The following is a 14834-nucleotide window of genomic DNA, read 5'->3' on the forward strand; positions in this document are numbered from 1 at the left end:
GCAGCACAGACAGGCCATGCTGAGCTGTCAGTAAATTCAGAATGCACTTGGGGTATAGTCAATGGGTACCAGCCTCATCAGATTCTGCTTCAAGCCTCATGCCACTTCTGTACACAGGCCAGGCCTGGGTGGTCAGCGAATGAGTCCGTCTCCACTCACTTGATGTTGAGGAAGCACCCACGCCCTACCCTCCCTGTGGGGCCTCACACCTGGGCCACCAGACCCACCTACCGAGTGGTTTTCTCCCCCCTGTTCACCCCATCCACCCAGCCTCACCCTCCTCACCAGGGCCCCAGCGAAAGCCACCCAGGCCTTGTCCTCAGAATCAGGTTTCAGAGAAGACCCCCTTTGAAGTTGGTTTTGAAATTCACATGGGTTTTAGAGTAAAAATCCTCCTCTTTCTCTTTAAAATACAGCAAGACGAGTTTGGAGATACTCATCCAGAGCAGCGAGAGTGGGCTGTTTACTCAACCAGATGGCAGTGAGGAGCTCAGCCTTACCGAAAATACCCTGATGGGGCCTGTGTTTCTGTCCCCTCGAAGGTTTTCCTGTCCAGAGTTTGCTGTGTGCGTGTGCAGGTGAGGTTTAGCCAGACTCCCCAGTTGCACTCTTTTCTAATAAACCAGCATAAAGTAGGATTTATTTACATAATGCAATGATCCGTGAAGGTTACCATAACACGAAGGGACCGTATTAACCGCTTGGGTGGAATTCATTAGAAATTAACTACCACTTAAATTAATTTTCCCACAGTCACAAGGCTGTAATGGTGGGAGAGGGGACCGTCCATCAGCGGGTGCTGACAGGGGACCTGTCACCGCTGTTATTTATAGGTGAACACATTAACCCATAGAGCAGGCACACCTGGCCGAACTCGGAGCCCCAGACTCACAAAAGCCATGTTAATGAGTCACCTGGCCTCGTGAACTCTCCTTTCTCATGCTGGATGAGGGTGGCACAAAGAGACTGGTCGTCTCAGCCTACAAACAGGACGACTCTTTAAAAACTCCATCATAAAGCATATGTTCTTATACGCAGAGAAGCTGGGAGCCCCTGCGGCCTCTCTAGGAACCTTTTGGAGCCCCAGGTGCAGATTAACTGCACATATGGTCCCTTGGGGACTTCAGGGACAGGGTCACCCCAAGAGGAGGACCAACCCTCAATAAAGAGATCAAGCTGGTGGAGACCTACTGGGTCTCCTTCAGGAGAGTAAAGATTATCTGTGTGCTGTGTGTACACATGTGGTGTGCGCATGTGTGTACATGTGTGTCTGTATGATGTCTGCATGCCCTGTGTGCTATATGCATTCCTGTGTGTGTGGCAAGTTTGTGCAAACATGTGGCATATGTTTGTGGTATGTGTGTGCATATAATGTTTGCATGGCCAGTGTGCTATGTGTACGTGTGTGTGGTATGTCTGTGTATACACATGTGGGTATGCACTGTGTGGTACATGTGTGATATGTCTGCATACATTCCATGTGTGAGTGGTACCTGGCCTGCATGTGTGGTGTGTGTGTGTGTGTATGTACATGTGTGTGAGAGAAAGGGAGAGACACCAGCCCTCTGGGAACCAGTGTGCATGAGGAACATTGTAGTTTCTTGGCAGGGGTCGGGTAGGGGCTGGTTGAAAAGTCCACTTCCTGGGAAAGAAGAAGTGGGAGGGCAGAGATCTAGAATGTTCTTGTGGGAAAGCCCTGGGCCACATTTCCAGCTCATGCTGAGCAGGCAGTGGATGTAGTTTAGATTCCAGCTCCTGACTCCCTCCCAGCCATGGCCGCCTCACCCGTAGCCTCAGCAGAAAATTCAAGAGGCCTTGGAAGCCTACACTCCAGCCCCACTGGCAGAGGGTAAGGAGGGGTAGGGTGCCTGGCCTGGGGCCCTCGCAGCCTCTGATGCCCACTGCAGAGTTGGTGCATGCAGTGGATGCTCCCCCATGCCAGGGTCCAGGGTGCAGTGTGAGCTGGGCCTCAGTGCCTGAAAGGATAGGCTCCAGGCCGCCTTCCTCTCTAGATTGGGTAGAGGTGAGTGGGGAAGAGGGGCTTGAGGCCAGTGAGGACTAGGGTCGGGGGGCTTCTTGCTGGACTCCTGTCAGGAAGGCCCCCAGAGTGCCCCCAACAATGAGTATGGAGAGTACTCTGACTTTGGAGATTTTGGTGTTTGGCCCCAAGGCCAGCAAACAGAGATGCCTTTCTAGGGAAAAGAGGAAACCTTCAAGTATAAATCTCAATCAAAGCTGCCTCACACCAAGGCAACAGTTCCACACCGTGGCCCCCCTTGGGCACCCAGCTTCCGAAAAGTGCAGAGGAGGGCGTGCCTGCAAGCCAGAACTGCCGAAGTGAAAACGCTAGAGGCAGAGTCGGAGAGGAGGTAACAGCACTAGAGAGGTTCAGCCTTTGAGGGGAGCTGGCAAGCATGACACAGGAGCCAGGAGGGGGCCCCCCAGCTGCCCCCAGGATCAACAGCTCTGTGTCTTCTGGAACTCAAGCCCTGTCACCCTGAACTTGATACATTTGCTCTCCATGCTCACATTGTGGAGGAGGCTTGTAGTTTTCCCCAGATTTGCAGGAAGGGCTGTCACCCAGTGTCAGGTCCCCCAGCCCTAATGGGGTGGCTGCTTTGATGACCCTGTCAGCTTTTGCACAAAATGGGCTGGGGTGGGTCTTTCAGGGAGGTGGACCACTGATAACTTCCCTCCTGTCTTTCTAAGGAGCTTCCCTCCAACACTCCCACATCTCTGGGAGACCTGTGATGACACCTCCTGGTCAGGAAGCACTGAAACAAGCTTCTGGCCGACAGTGGATTTGCACGTGTGCAGGTGAGTGACGGTCACCTGCCATCTCAGGCACGGCCATGGCTCACTGCCCCAGCCTTGGCCTCCCCAGCGCCCAGCATCCAGCACACTTTCCCAGCAGCACCTGGCTCCAGGCAGTTGTGATCAGCCTGCACTGCAAGTTCCCCCTCATGCAAACCAGCTTCCCCTCCTCCAGTTCTCAACTGGAAACAGCACATAGCCTGAGGCCACCAGCAGGAGTAATGCTGGTGTCACATGTTAGAAAACATATTTGTTTTGTGTCCTCCAAGGATAAATGACAGACATGTGAAAATGGTCCCTGCTTTCCTTTCAGGGACACTGAGTTTACAATTAACTTCTGTCAGAGGCAACGGCGTCTCCCGTGTCCCCTCAGTGTGACTGCCCTGCCTCCATTTTACAGGGAAAACGCCGCACAGTGTTTGACACATGTGATTACAAGTTTACAGAACCCACTCATGTTCCTGCTGGTACTGCCGTTTCTCTTTAGGAAAAGCCACTCATTAGAACCAAACAAGTGGAGGTGGGGAATTGGTTACCCCAGTGCAGTCAGCCTCGTTTGCATCTGTGTCCAGGAAAACTGGCGCCCCTGCAGCTCAGAGAACCCTCCTAGACCCCAGAGGCTGGTCTCTCAGAATGGGGGACAAGAGTTGGTCCATGCTCCCTACTGGGAAAATGCACACAGAATTCAGTGCATACACACCAACACACACATATCCATGCATATGCACATTTGCGCACACCCACACATGCATGTCATATACACACCCATGCACATATCATACACACATCCATGCATGCACACGTGCACATGTACCTTCACATGCCTGTGTGCATGTATGCAGGCAGGCACACATCATGTACACCTGCATGCATACGCGTGCGTGTGTGCACAACTATGTATGTATACACACGTGCACCTTGCCCTCTCAGGGACAAAGGGCTCCCTTGGGGCAGACAGCAGTGGACAGATGGTCTTCAGTGCAGTGGAAGCTGTCTTCCTGCCTCCCGCTTGGCAAGGCCTGTGTTCACGTTGAGCTCCATGTCCATCACTTCTAGGGGAGACCTGGAAGAGATGGTTCTGTGTGCTCAGAGGCTCTGGGGGAAGGTCCTTGTACATGCCATTGCCCACCTTGTCCCACAAGCATGTGTCCAGAGTGAAGGCAGGAGAGAGATGGAACGGAACAGGGAGGTGAATGAGGAGTGACAATTGTCTGTATGCCACAGCAGTTGACAATAAATCCCAGGAAAAGAAGGTCTCCCTCAGGGTCTCAGCAGTGGGGACCCATGAGCTGAAGCCCCCCCCCAGCTAGGCCTGTGTGGGTGGGCCACAGGGGAAAACCAGCAGCACCGTGGGAGTGGCAGCTCCTGGAAGGGGAGCAACTACTAGATTCTGGACACCTGATGTGCTAAACACAGGGCAAGCCAGTGTGGTCCAAGCCCAGAACAAATGTGAGGACTTAATTCTAGAAAGACCCCGTGAGGATTTTGTGAGACATAGAAGAAAGGAAGTATCAGTATGTATTGTGACCTGAAACAACGAGGAGATGAAGAGTGACACATGAGAGTGTTGTAGACGGCTCCGCCTGGTTCTAGGAATTGTATCTCTACCTCTTGTGGCTAGGGGCAAGGGACGACCTCTGGAGTGCCAGCCACAGGAGACAAAGCTTGTCTCTGGTAGCGAACACTGCCTCAGTTTCCTCTCCCTGCCCCCAAAGCTTGGTCAGAAGTCAGTGACGGGTAAGACCCCTCACAGTGGGAGGAAACCTAAGCCAGACTCAATCACATGGGAGGCCTTCATGGAAGGACTTGGGGGTGGGGGTGGGGGGGTGGCTGCAACAAAGAGTCCCCGTCCCCATGTTCTCTGGGAGAAGTGCTTCCTGGCTCTAATCCCCTTAAGCCTGAATACCTGATGGGGAGAGGTGCAGCTCCTTGCCTTGCTAGAGCGTATCCTGGGGAAAAATCTGGCATCACAAACACTTCCTGATAAACCTGTGAAATCTGCTCTGCTAAGAGTGCTTTCATTCATATGTTAAGGATTCAAGCAGGAAACCCTAAAACTCTGTTCCTGACAGACTTGGACTCCTAGTAAGCCCTCAGATATCTTTGAAATGTTATCTACTGTTTGATCCTTGCCTCCCTGTATTGCTGTGTATTAGAACCCAATAAAAGCCCTGGATGAGGGGGCTCAAGGCCTTTTTCCCCTGAGAACTGGCCACTGCCCACAGCCTTTACCCTCTGGGAAAATGGCCACTTCTCCTCCCTAAGCAGATCACTTCATGTCTCAGTCATATTTACTCTCCATCCGTGGCACTCGGGGGGACTTGTGAGGAAAGTCACCCCAACATGACAGCACTAACTTGCAGGCCACCTGCCCCCAAGATCCGATCTGGGGAGGGGTCCCTGACCAGCACCGTACCAGCACTGATTCAAGATTTAGGTCCAACTTCTTACTAACGCCGTGGCCATCTGATTCTCTCTCACCCTGCATCCTGTCACCCCTCAACCCTCTCTCACCCAAGTTCATGTTAAGGACATCACTCTTCTGGAAAAGAGCTCTCTAAGAGTTCAGGAGAGAGTCTTTAAACTACTCCTTCAGAAGCATTTGCAACTTGAGATAATTTTAGGTCATATTTTTACTGTTTGAACTTCATTGCATTATTTAATGTTTTGTATCATATACACAATTCATAGTCATTTCAGAAACCTCACAGATGGTTAAAAAGAGAGTAAAATTATACATAATCTCACCCTTCTGAGGAAACTGATGTGGACATGCTGGAAGTGGGGGCGATCTTCACACAGTGACATACTAGAGTTTTAGGCAGACCGGTCAGACCGCTGTGATGAGGGCACACGGTCACTCGGGCCCTTCCGTCAGCCCCTCTCAGTCCTTACACCGGGCACCGAGTGCCCGATTTCACCAACAGAGCTCAGCTGGACCCGTCCAAGGATCTCATGAACAAATTATTCAGTGCGAATGGGTTGGGATTCAGCTTCTTTCATTCTACATGTTTGCTCCTTTATTTCGAACCCCTCGGAATTCCTTTTTCTTATTCCTCTCTTCTTGCACTGGCTGGGGGCTCTCGTACAGTCGTGAGTGGAAAGCATAGGAGCCCTTTAGCAGGTTGAAAATTCTACTGCTTTTTCTCATTTGTTAGTTTTTTTAAGTTATAGATTGGTGTTGTAGTTTGTCAAATGGTTTACTTGCATTTTTTTAAATTCACCGTATAATTGTTATTTCTTAATCTTTTAATGTGGTGAATTACGTTGATTGATATTTTTTGGTTAGCTAATTTTCCATTCTTAGGATACACCCAACTTGATCAAGGTGTATTATTCTCGGTACATATTGCTGAATTTGATGTACTCATATTTATTAACTATTTTGCATCTATATTCATGAAGAATATTATTCTATACATTTTTTTCTTAAAATATCATTGGTTTTGAAATTCTGGTTATAGTGGCCTCATAAAATACTTTGAGAAATGATATCTCCTCCTCTCATTTCTGAAAGAGTTTGTGCGAGATTAATGTTAATATTATTTCTCTTTCACATGCTTAATAGAATTCACCAGTGAAGTAATTTGGACCTGGAATTTTCTTTTGTAAGGAAATACTTAATTATTTTCTCTGTAAAATGTTGTTTGTTAATTCAATGTCTATAACAAATAGAGGGCCATGTAAATTTTTCTATTTTTTCTTGAGTCTGTTTATTTGTATCTTTCAAGTGGTGCTTCCGTTTTATCTAAGTTGTCAAATGTGTTAGTAGAAAGCTGTTCATAACATCTGCCATTGTCATTTCCCTCACAACGTCTGCGTCTGCTATGATGTCCCCTGTCCCCTTCTTCTGTTCCTGCTCTTGGTGATTTATGTCTCCCCCGCCCTTCATCTGTCTTGTTAAAGGCTTATAAATTTTATTAATCTTTACAAAGAACAAAGTCTGGGTTTGTCAATTTTTTGTAGACTTTTCTCTGTTGTTTGCTTCATATTTCATTCACGTCCCCCCCTATTTTTATAATTTTCCCCACTTACTTTGCCCTTAATAGTCTTCTTTCACAGGCTTCTCAGGGAGGAAGCAAAGGTAACTGACGTCACACTTCATGTCTGACTTTGGCGTGACACGTGCAGATTCCCCTGTCAGAGCTGCCTTATCGCATCACAACAATTTTGTGTTCGACTCGATTTTTAGTCTTCCAAGTCCCTTTTCCTGGGAGCATGATGACATCTCTCAGTTATGTCTGGAGAGTTGGACTTCCTTACACTTCTTAAAATACAGATTTCAATATGAGCTCCGTCCGATCACATTAGTTCGCCCTTCGGATACGCCGTTATACATATGCTGTGTCCTCCATGACATACCCATTGTTTTCTCACTTTTTGTCTCATTTGTTTCGGTTTTCACTTGGGCGAAGAGGGAGGTCTACTTACTCTGTCCTCTGAGTCTCTCGCTCAGCTCCGGTGGCCTGCGCTTTCCCTTGCCCACTCTCTCGCCTGCTTCGCTTCTTGAGGACCCACCAGACTGGTTTCTGCAGTAGAGGCCCCCTTTTACGTCCCCATCTGCTCTGCTCAAGGGCTCCCCTTTCTCCACATCCTCGGCAGGGTTCTTGTTGCTTTGAGCTGGCTGTGCCAGGCAGGGAGGCAGGGAGGCAGGGATAGAAGACTGAGGCCTCAGGGAGGCCCCCCCATTGGGTTCAGCCCCCACGGATGTGAGGTCTCTGCTTCCCCCTCTGCATCAGCTGCTGGCTCAGCTGTGAGAGCTAGAACAGAATCATGCCCTTGTTGGAATAAATTGCCCCAGTGAAGTCCTCAGCCATGCGTGGTCATGGAGCCCTATGGTGGCAATGGACTTGAGCTTCATGCCCTACTTGTGACATGGATTTACAGAGGAACTCCAGGAGGTGATTGTTTGCCTGCATGTGATACCTGCTCAGAACCAGCTTGTTACGATCATGGCAGTGGGGTCCCATGGTTCCCTCTCCCTGCAGGATACCTCAGGATTCTCGGAGGGAGTCAGGCGTCCTTGCTGAGAGGTGATCACCAGAGCCTGGGTGCAGCAAAGGGACAGCAGAGCCACCCTCACCCCACACATCAGGACCCAGGCAGCTGCCGCTTTTCACCATGCCCTGAGCTGGCCTTGGCCCACCCACTCAGCACCTTTGCCTCGTTTCCTTGCCAGTTCCACTCCAGCAGACTTTCCCATCCTGGCAGGTGAGCCGTCAAGGACTACAGGTCTCCTTTCACCTGGACCCTGTGCTGCTGCTGGGATGGTGGGGTGGTGCAAGCTTTGGGTCCTGTCCTCTCTAGACACACAGGGCTTTCTGGGACCTTCAGCTTCCCAGCCAGCCCTCCATGTGTCTGAGCTGATCCTGGACAAGCAACTGCAGGAGCAGGATTTATCCTGACTCCCTAAGCCCGCACGTGGGCACAGATCCTTCTCCATCTCTACGGGTTCCCCCACTCCTGGGCTCCTGTCACTTCATCTGGCTTCCTACCTGTATCCTCATCCAGGACTGATGGGTCTCCCTTCAGAAGTACCCACAGCAGGGTCCTACTTCTCCCTGGCTGGGCCAAGGGAACCCATACTGCCACCAGTCTCAGAGTCTGTCGCCACCCTCCCCCGCTAGTCAGGGAGCAGCCCCTCTGCCACCACCTGTGACACAGGAGATGCCCGGACACAAGCAGAAACTGCAACGTGTCTCACAGGTCCTTAGGAATCTTCCTTGGTCCTTCTTGTTTCTCCTGCCACCTCACCCGAGGCCCTCACAAGAATGCCAGTCCTCCCTGCCCCGATGGCCTAAGAACCGCTGGGTTCTGGGTGGTGCACAACGGACCCTTTTAAATTTGCACAACACCAAGTGTAGGAACAGCTTCTGACACATCTGTAGGCGGAGATTATCCACTTGGCTCTCAAGCTGTTAGTCCAGCTGTGGCTTCTGTTTTTACAGGGTTTCATTTCCATTGGTTTTGCTCCTTTTTAATAAAGATTTTTTCATCTCTTTCTCTCACTCCCAACCAAAATAACACTGTAGCCAAACTGAGATACCTATTTTCTGCTTCAGAAGAAAAATAAATAAATCTGCACTTTTAAGCCATGTGATTTCTCAGAATCTTAATTAACAAATTCTGTATGTATAACATGGAGCCTATTCTGAAAAAAGACCACATTTTCTATTTCTTTTGAGCTCTAAGATTTTCTGTTTATCGGCAATACTACGCTAAATTAACCCTGCATATTCTATTTACAAGTACATTATATTTCATTTATATGAGTAAATTATTTATGTGTCTAGAAACATAACAGATTTAACTAGGAATTAGTCTCCAGTCCAGTCAGGAATTGTTCTGTTGTGTGTTTTTTTTTTAATTGCTCTCTTGCTTCTTCTAACCCGGCTGTGTAAGGCAGAAAGGGCTGACTGTGAGAACAAAGCCGTCTTAGAACCGTGTCAACCTCGTTCCTCGCGAGACCATGTGGAATGGAACAGAAATTGCATTTCAGGGATTAATAAATAGTGAGAAAGCTAGTTTTTCCCCCCAGTTATCTGAGCACTTTGAAAACAATCCAACACGAAACAGCTTGGGGGAAAACTGCCAAGTCAGCACGTTGGGCTCCGAGAGTCACCTTAGATTTCTCGGGGCCACCCATTGTGCGGGGCCATCTCCAGATGCCTGTCATAAGAGAGGGTGGGGACAGTTTGGACTCTTTGGTCCTCTGTGATTCCCCTGGGTTTTAGAGCACGGCCAAGAACTCAGAAGGTCCCTCTGGCCCCTTCTCCCTTTCCCCCTCCGTCTCGGAAGCAGCACAGGTGGCACGTCAGCTTGCCCCGCCTGCCGTTCAGCCAGGAGTGGCCACAGGGCACAGCCCACTGGGTGAGAACAGAAGTGTGGTCACAGCTGTTTGAGCCAGACATCTCCAGAGGCCAGGGCCAATAGTGCACATATTGATTCTTATACAGAGAGTCAGAGAGTTTAAGGAAATGTCTTATGCAGATACTGGGCCGATTTTAAATCTGTACAGCAGGCTGGCAGGCTGGAAATTCAAGGGTGAGGTGACCTTGCACTCTTGAGTCCTAAGTCCGCAGGGCAGGTTAGCAGGACAGGAACGCCAGTGGGGCTTCTGTGTTACAGTCTTGAGGAAAAATCTGTCTTTGCTCTTAAGATCTTCAATTGATTGGATGAGACCCACCCCCCACATCATGGACAGTATGTCTACTGGTTTCAGTGTTAATCACATCTAAAAAATACCTTTACAGCAACATATAGACCGATGTTTCACATAACAACAGGGCACCATGAGCCAACCAAGTTGACTCAGAAAATTAATCATCACAAGCTCCGATATCACAGAGATGTAGCCCACATCTGGAGCCCCAGCAGCCACTTTGCAACCATGAAGAACCAAAGATGAGGGAAAGGCTGAGAGACAGAGAGCAGTAGCCTTTAAGTCACTGAGCACGTGAACCAACATCTGCAGTGACCTGCCTCCAGCCTGCAGGTAGAAAGGAAGCAGACTGCACCGTGTCCAGTTGCTCTGCTTGATTAATCACTGGAAGCCTTTCAACTACTAAAGCGAGCAAAAGATAATGAAAGCACTGACCTTCCTAATGATGTTGAGATGATGGAAGGATCAGGCTGTGGCAAGGGCTCTGGGACGAGGTTTGGTGCTGACAGCTGGTCCTCCTTGTCCAGGCGCTGGCCTGATGAGCTATCCAGAAGCTGGCAGAACCCACTGAGCTATCCCAGGGACTGTTCAAAGCCAGAGAGCACCTTTCTACCTCGCTTGGACACATTTGGCACCTGTATCAGGGAACTGAGGGGACCACACTGTGCAAAGAATCATAAACCTCATGTATGACACCTGAACTTACAGCCCTGGTGTTGCCAGGGGACTGTCTCCTCTAATATTGGTGATGACTCAGATGACACTGTCCCACAGAAGGCAACCCAGGCATCGTACAGACTTCCAGCAGCAAGTATATTCTTCCCCTTTTCTTTGCACGTGAACTTCCTCTGATTGACTAGGTTCACGAGGTAGGTCTAATATGGTTGTTCGGTCAACGGGCAGCCTCACTGTAGCAGCAGAGGGTCTGTGCTCACAGGACTCACACTGGTGGTCAGGCAAACCCCGACTCCAGGAAGTGGTCCTGCAGCCAGCCTGTCCTTAGCCCAGTGGCCCCGGCACAGCGTGGTGGTGGCAGTGGTCTCAGTGGAAGTGGGGAGCAAACTCTCAGCCCACGTCTGAGAGAAGAAAGGACAGGCCCTGCTCCCCCAGGCCTCTGGCTGTCCGTGGGAACACGGAGCCCTCCTGCTGTCCCCGAGTCTGCACACGGGGACTCGCTTCTCCTGCAGGGAAGCCAGAGGAGGAAGACACACCTGTTTATTCGTTTCCTTCTGTTCAGAATCGGCTACACTGTACATGTGCTCACTGCCTGGAAATGTTTGATTTTTTTAGCTCCTCGGTTTCATTTCAAACCAACCCATGCTCCTGCTGCAGCAAAGCAGGGGCCGTTGTTTGTTCCTGAAGGAACGACGTTCCCAGCTGTGACATAAACACAAATAATTGGCTCCACAACAGTCTTAATAAAAAAAGACATGTTGATTTTGTTGTAATGGCAAATTTATAGCATATTTTCCTGCTAAGTGAGAATGAACACGTCCAGGCTTGAGCATTCGTCTGTAAACCAAGACTGCCCTCTATGGACACACGGGCCTTCCCGAGGACCTGGCCCGCCCTCCAGCGGCTCGGGCACCTGCGGGACCAGGGCCACTTCGCAGACTCACCAGCCCTCCACTCCTCAGTGGAGGCGATGCTCCTTCCTGTCTCCCGCCTCCCAGCGGCTCTGGGTGGCATGAGTCCTCCATCCATTTCCATCAGAGCTGGGCTCCAAAACTACCTCTCAGGATTCCATGGAAATTCCCAGGGCAAAGGGATGACAGATTCTTAAAAAGCAGCAGAACTTGGAAATGCCAACTGCTGCAGAGAGAAAGAGGTACTCATGAACTGTCCCTAAGTGCCGAGAAAAGCTGGCCTCCTCCACCTCGGTCAGATGGAGACCTCTTCAGTCAAGGGCACCCTACGCGAAGGCAGGAGGCAGCTGGGCCACAGCAGCAGCTTTTCAGAGTTGCTGAGGGGCTGCCATTTAATGAGGTACGAGGCCAGGCCAAGATGCACAGGTGGATGGTGCCCTACCCTTACACAATGAAATGGGCCAGAAAAGCAGCTCTTCCTGCACATCTGCAAACTCACCAGGAACCGTGGGCAGGAAGTGGCTACCACAGCACAGGTCTGAGACACCAGTGACGGGCTGCTGCCTTTCAAAATACAGGGTGGGAGTTTGCTGCACAGAGGTCAAGCCCAGCTCCCTGCCTCCCCCAGGGTGCTCAGCACGCTCTTCACGTGCCCGACAGAAGGCTCTCCAGGAAGACAGAATTAGAGCTGCAACTAGTACTGCGATTCTGACTCTCAAGCTCACACCTGAGTCACAAATAAATGCTCGGTGGTCACAAACATGCCCCATCGTTATAGACATGACCCTGTTGGGTCAGGGGCAGGAGCCTTAACCTGCCAGCTCACCTCTCTGTCTCTCGGACCACCTAATTCCTGAGCAAGGCCTATTTCCCAAATAGTCTCAGCTGGTCAGTGGAAGTCTGCAGCAACCCTACCCACCAATGCCGTGTGCGGCCAGCTAACTGTGGACTCGTGGTCAGCCTCGCCCACCACCAGCCTCATGGAGAGGGGCAGCTTGGTGATCTGATGAGGAAACAGGGAATTGGACTCAGATTTCCTCGATAGAGAAAGGTCCTGGTGAACACTTTCCTAATCAATAACTGTGCAAGAAAGGAACACTTGAGGCCTGCTGTTTGTTTCTCTTCGTAACCCTTCAAGGGACAAGACTTTAAATCGGAGCAGGGCTGGCTCAGTGAGTTCCCAGCTGCCAGAGCGACCTCCCAGCCATGGGGACACCCCTTCCCCCACTCTGGGGCTTCCTGCAGATCTGACCCCCACACAAGACAGTACAGGAGACATGCCCCAGTGGGCCCCGGGGGTGCGTGGCCCACATCTCCGCAGTGACTAGCCGCCAGCGCCAACACTCGGGGCTTGCCCCCAGCTGACTCCCGCTGTCCCCAAGCTCTTAAAGCAGGAGTTCTCCTTTCTGAAGGGGTGATATCATACAACAGGAGCCGACACCAGTCCCCCGTGTCGGCTTAAACGGGCAATGGAAAGGAGGGCCCACAATGGGAGAGGAGGAAATGCCCATTAATCTCGGTGGCAGAGGAGTCTAGAAATCAAAGTCCCTCTTGTTGAAAGCGAAAGCCAGGTTGTTATCTTAGTGCAGGTTCTCAGTGGCCAGTTTCACATGCCGTTAATGCTGTAACAGTAATAAACACTTTGCTTGGTGGCCACACTGGGTGGGGAGCGACTGGGAAACACTGTCCTATTGGAACATACCTCAGGAGAGGATGTGAGCCCAACACACAGCCTCGTCACCCAGAGGCACAGGCTTAGGAGCGCAGGCCCTAGGTAGGCTCTGTGCCCCCAGGGGAGAAGCTTCTGGCACAACTCTCCTTGATGGGGGGTCCGAATTGGCTGGGCCTCTCCTGTCTCTGCCCCCACTTAACAGTCCAGGAGTGTGACCCACACAGCCCCAAAGCGTGCCCAGCTGCGCTCTGTGCCAGGGGAGCAGACCTTGTTGTCACCCACAAACTGACTCCACAGGTGTCCCAGGTAATACCAATCTGTCCCCATGACACACCTGGAGCAGCATGGCCTTGGACTGCCTGCCTGGGGGTCCTAGTGGGCGGTCCTGGTGAGCTACCGCCCAGATGAGGTCTCTGGCACTGGGCCACTGCATTTACACTTGGGACGATGAGGGGCACCCTAGGCCATTATGAACATTTCTGCACCTCAAGACTCTCTGGACATGGCCTTTGAGTGGCAGAGGGCTTAAGGCTTCCCCAGAGTGTCTGTGACTCGCAGAGCCCGGGACAGGGCTCCCGCTGCCCTGGAGAGCCAAGTCAAACCACCCAAGTGGTAACATGATGAGCCCCCTACCCTACCCTGGGTCTGGGCTAAGCTGGACAGGTCTTGCCCCTCCCCAAATCCCAGTTGCAGGAGCAAGGTCAGCCTCTACTGGAAAAAGCTAGATATGCCTGATTTATCAAAAGTCTGAGCAGCCAGGAGAAAGTTGACAATGACCTTGTGTCATCCTAATGTTTACCCAAAGAGGAAGCCAGGAGTCTTCTTTGAGCTCCGCTAACAGACAGACACAGGGAGCAGACAATGAAGAGCACCCGTTACCAGGCACCCGCGGGTCCCCGGCCACATCAGACGACTGCTCCGGCACTTGGTCCCCAAGGCCCTGCCCCACGGCCAGCAGACCTGTCACGGGCACCTGGCCGGATGCCCATTTTTGACCCTCTCTTTTTAGTTTGACACATTCCTGTACTGATTTTTACTAATTAGTATTACTTTTCCCAAGCCACTTCAGTTGTGTGTGTTGTCCAGATACTAAGTCAGAGGCGTATTATGGGCTATGAAGTCAACAGGGAGCTGGCATTCACATCTACATATCAGGAGTTCATAAATTCGAAAACACATGGGATTGGATTTCTGTCCTTAGAGATTAGACCGAACGTGGCTTTTGCTCCCTGCGCCCCGTCCACTTTGCTCTGTCAGCTTCTTGGGGAGCTGAACACAGTAAAATGTGTCATTTGGATGGGGTCTCATTTTGTCCTGTTGCCAAACCTGGTACAAAAAGGGACTTCTGAACTAAAAAAAAAAAAAAAAAAAAAAAAAAACCCAACATTTTGTAAAGAGTTTGTACCCTGTTCATTTTCTGGATGAAAGACGTATTTGGGAGTAAAGAAGACTCTCATGAGTTTAATAATGTGGAGTTTACTGAGCATGAGGAACAGTGTCTTTCAGATTTGAACTTAATACTAATTTTAATACTTTTCATTAAGACTTTGCACTTCTCACAATAAGCCCACTGTCGTTAGAATGGACAGGCAGCGCTGTC

At 50.6% G+C, this 14834-nt stretch overlaps 1 long non-coding RNA gene across 3 annotated transcripts; it reads left to right on the plus strand.

Annotated features, from left to right (window-relative positions):
• Positions 1-420: 420 nt before the first annotated feature.
• Positions 421-8898, plus strand: LOC128626183 (uncharacterized). 3 transcript variants are annotated; one of them, XR_008390108.1, is made up of 4 exons: positions 421-578; positions 1741-1849; positions 2710-2817; positions 7803-8898. It is a non-coding gene; the product is annotated as an uncharacterized LOC128626183 (long non-coding RNA). The 3 variants fall into 3 exon arrangements; XR_008390110.1 differs by having other exon boundaries at positions 1746-1849; XR_008390109.1 differs by lacking the exon at positions 1741-1849.
• Positions 8899-14834: the final 5936 nt, after the last annotated feature.

This window comes from Artibeus jamaicensis, unplaced genomic scaffold, assembly GCF_021234435.1.
Source record: "Artibeus jamaicensis isolate MK-2021 breed Jamaican fruit bat unplaced genomic scaffold, CSHL_Jam_final scaffold_369, whole genome shotgun sequence".
Lineage (NCBI taxonomy): Eukaryota > Metazoa > Chordata > Mammalia > Chiroptera > Phyllostomidae > Artibeus > Artibeus jamaicensis.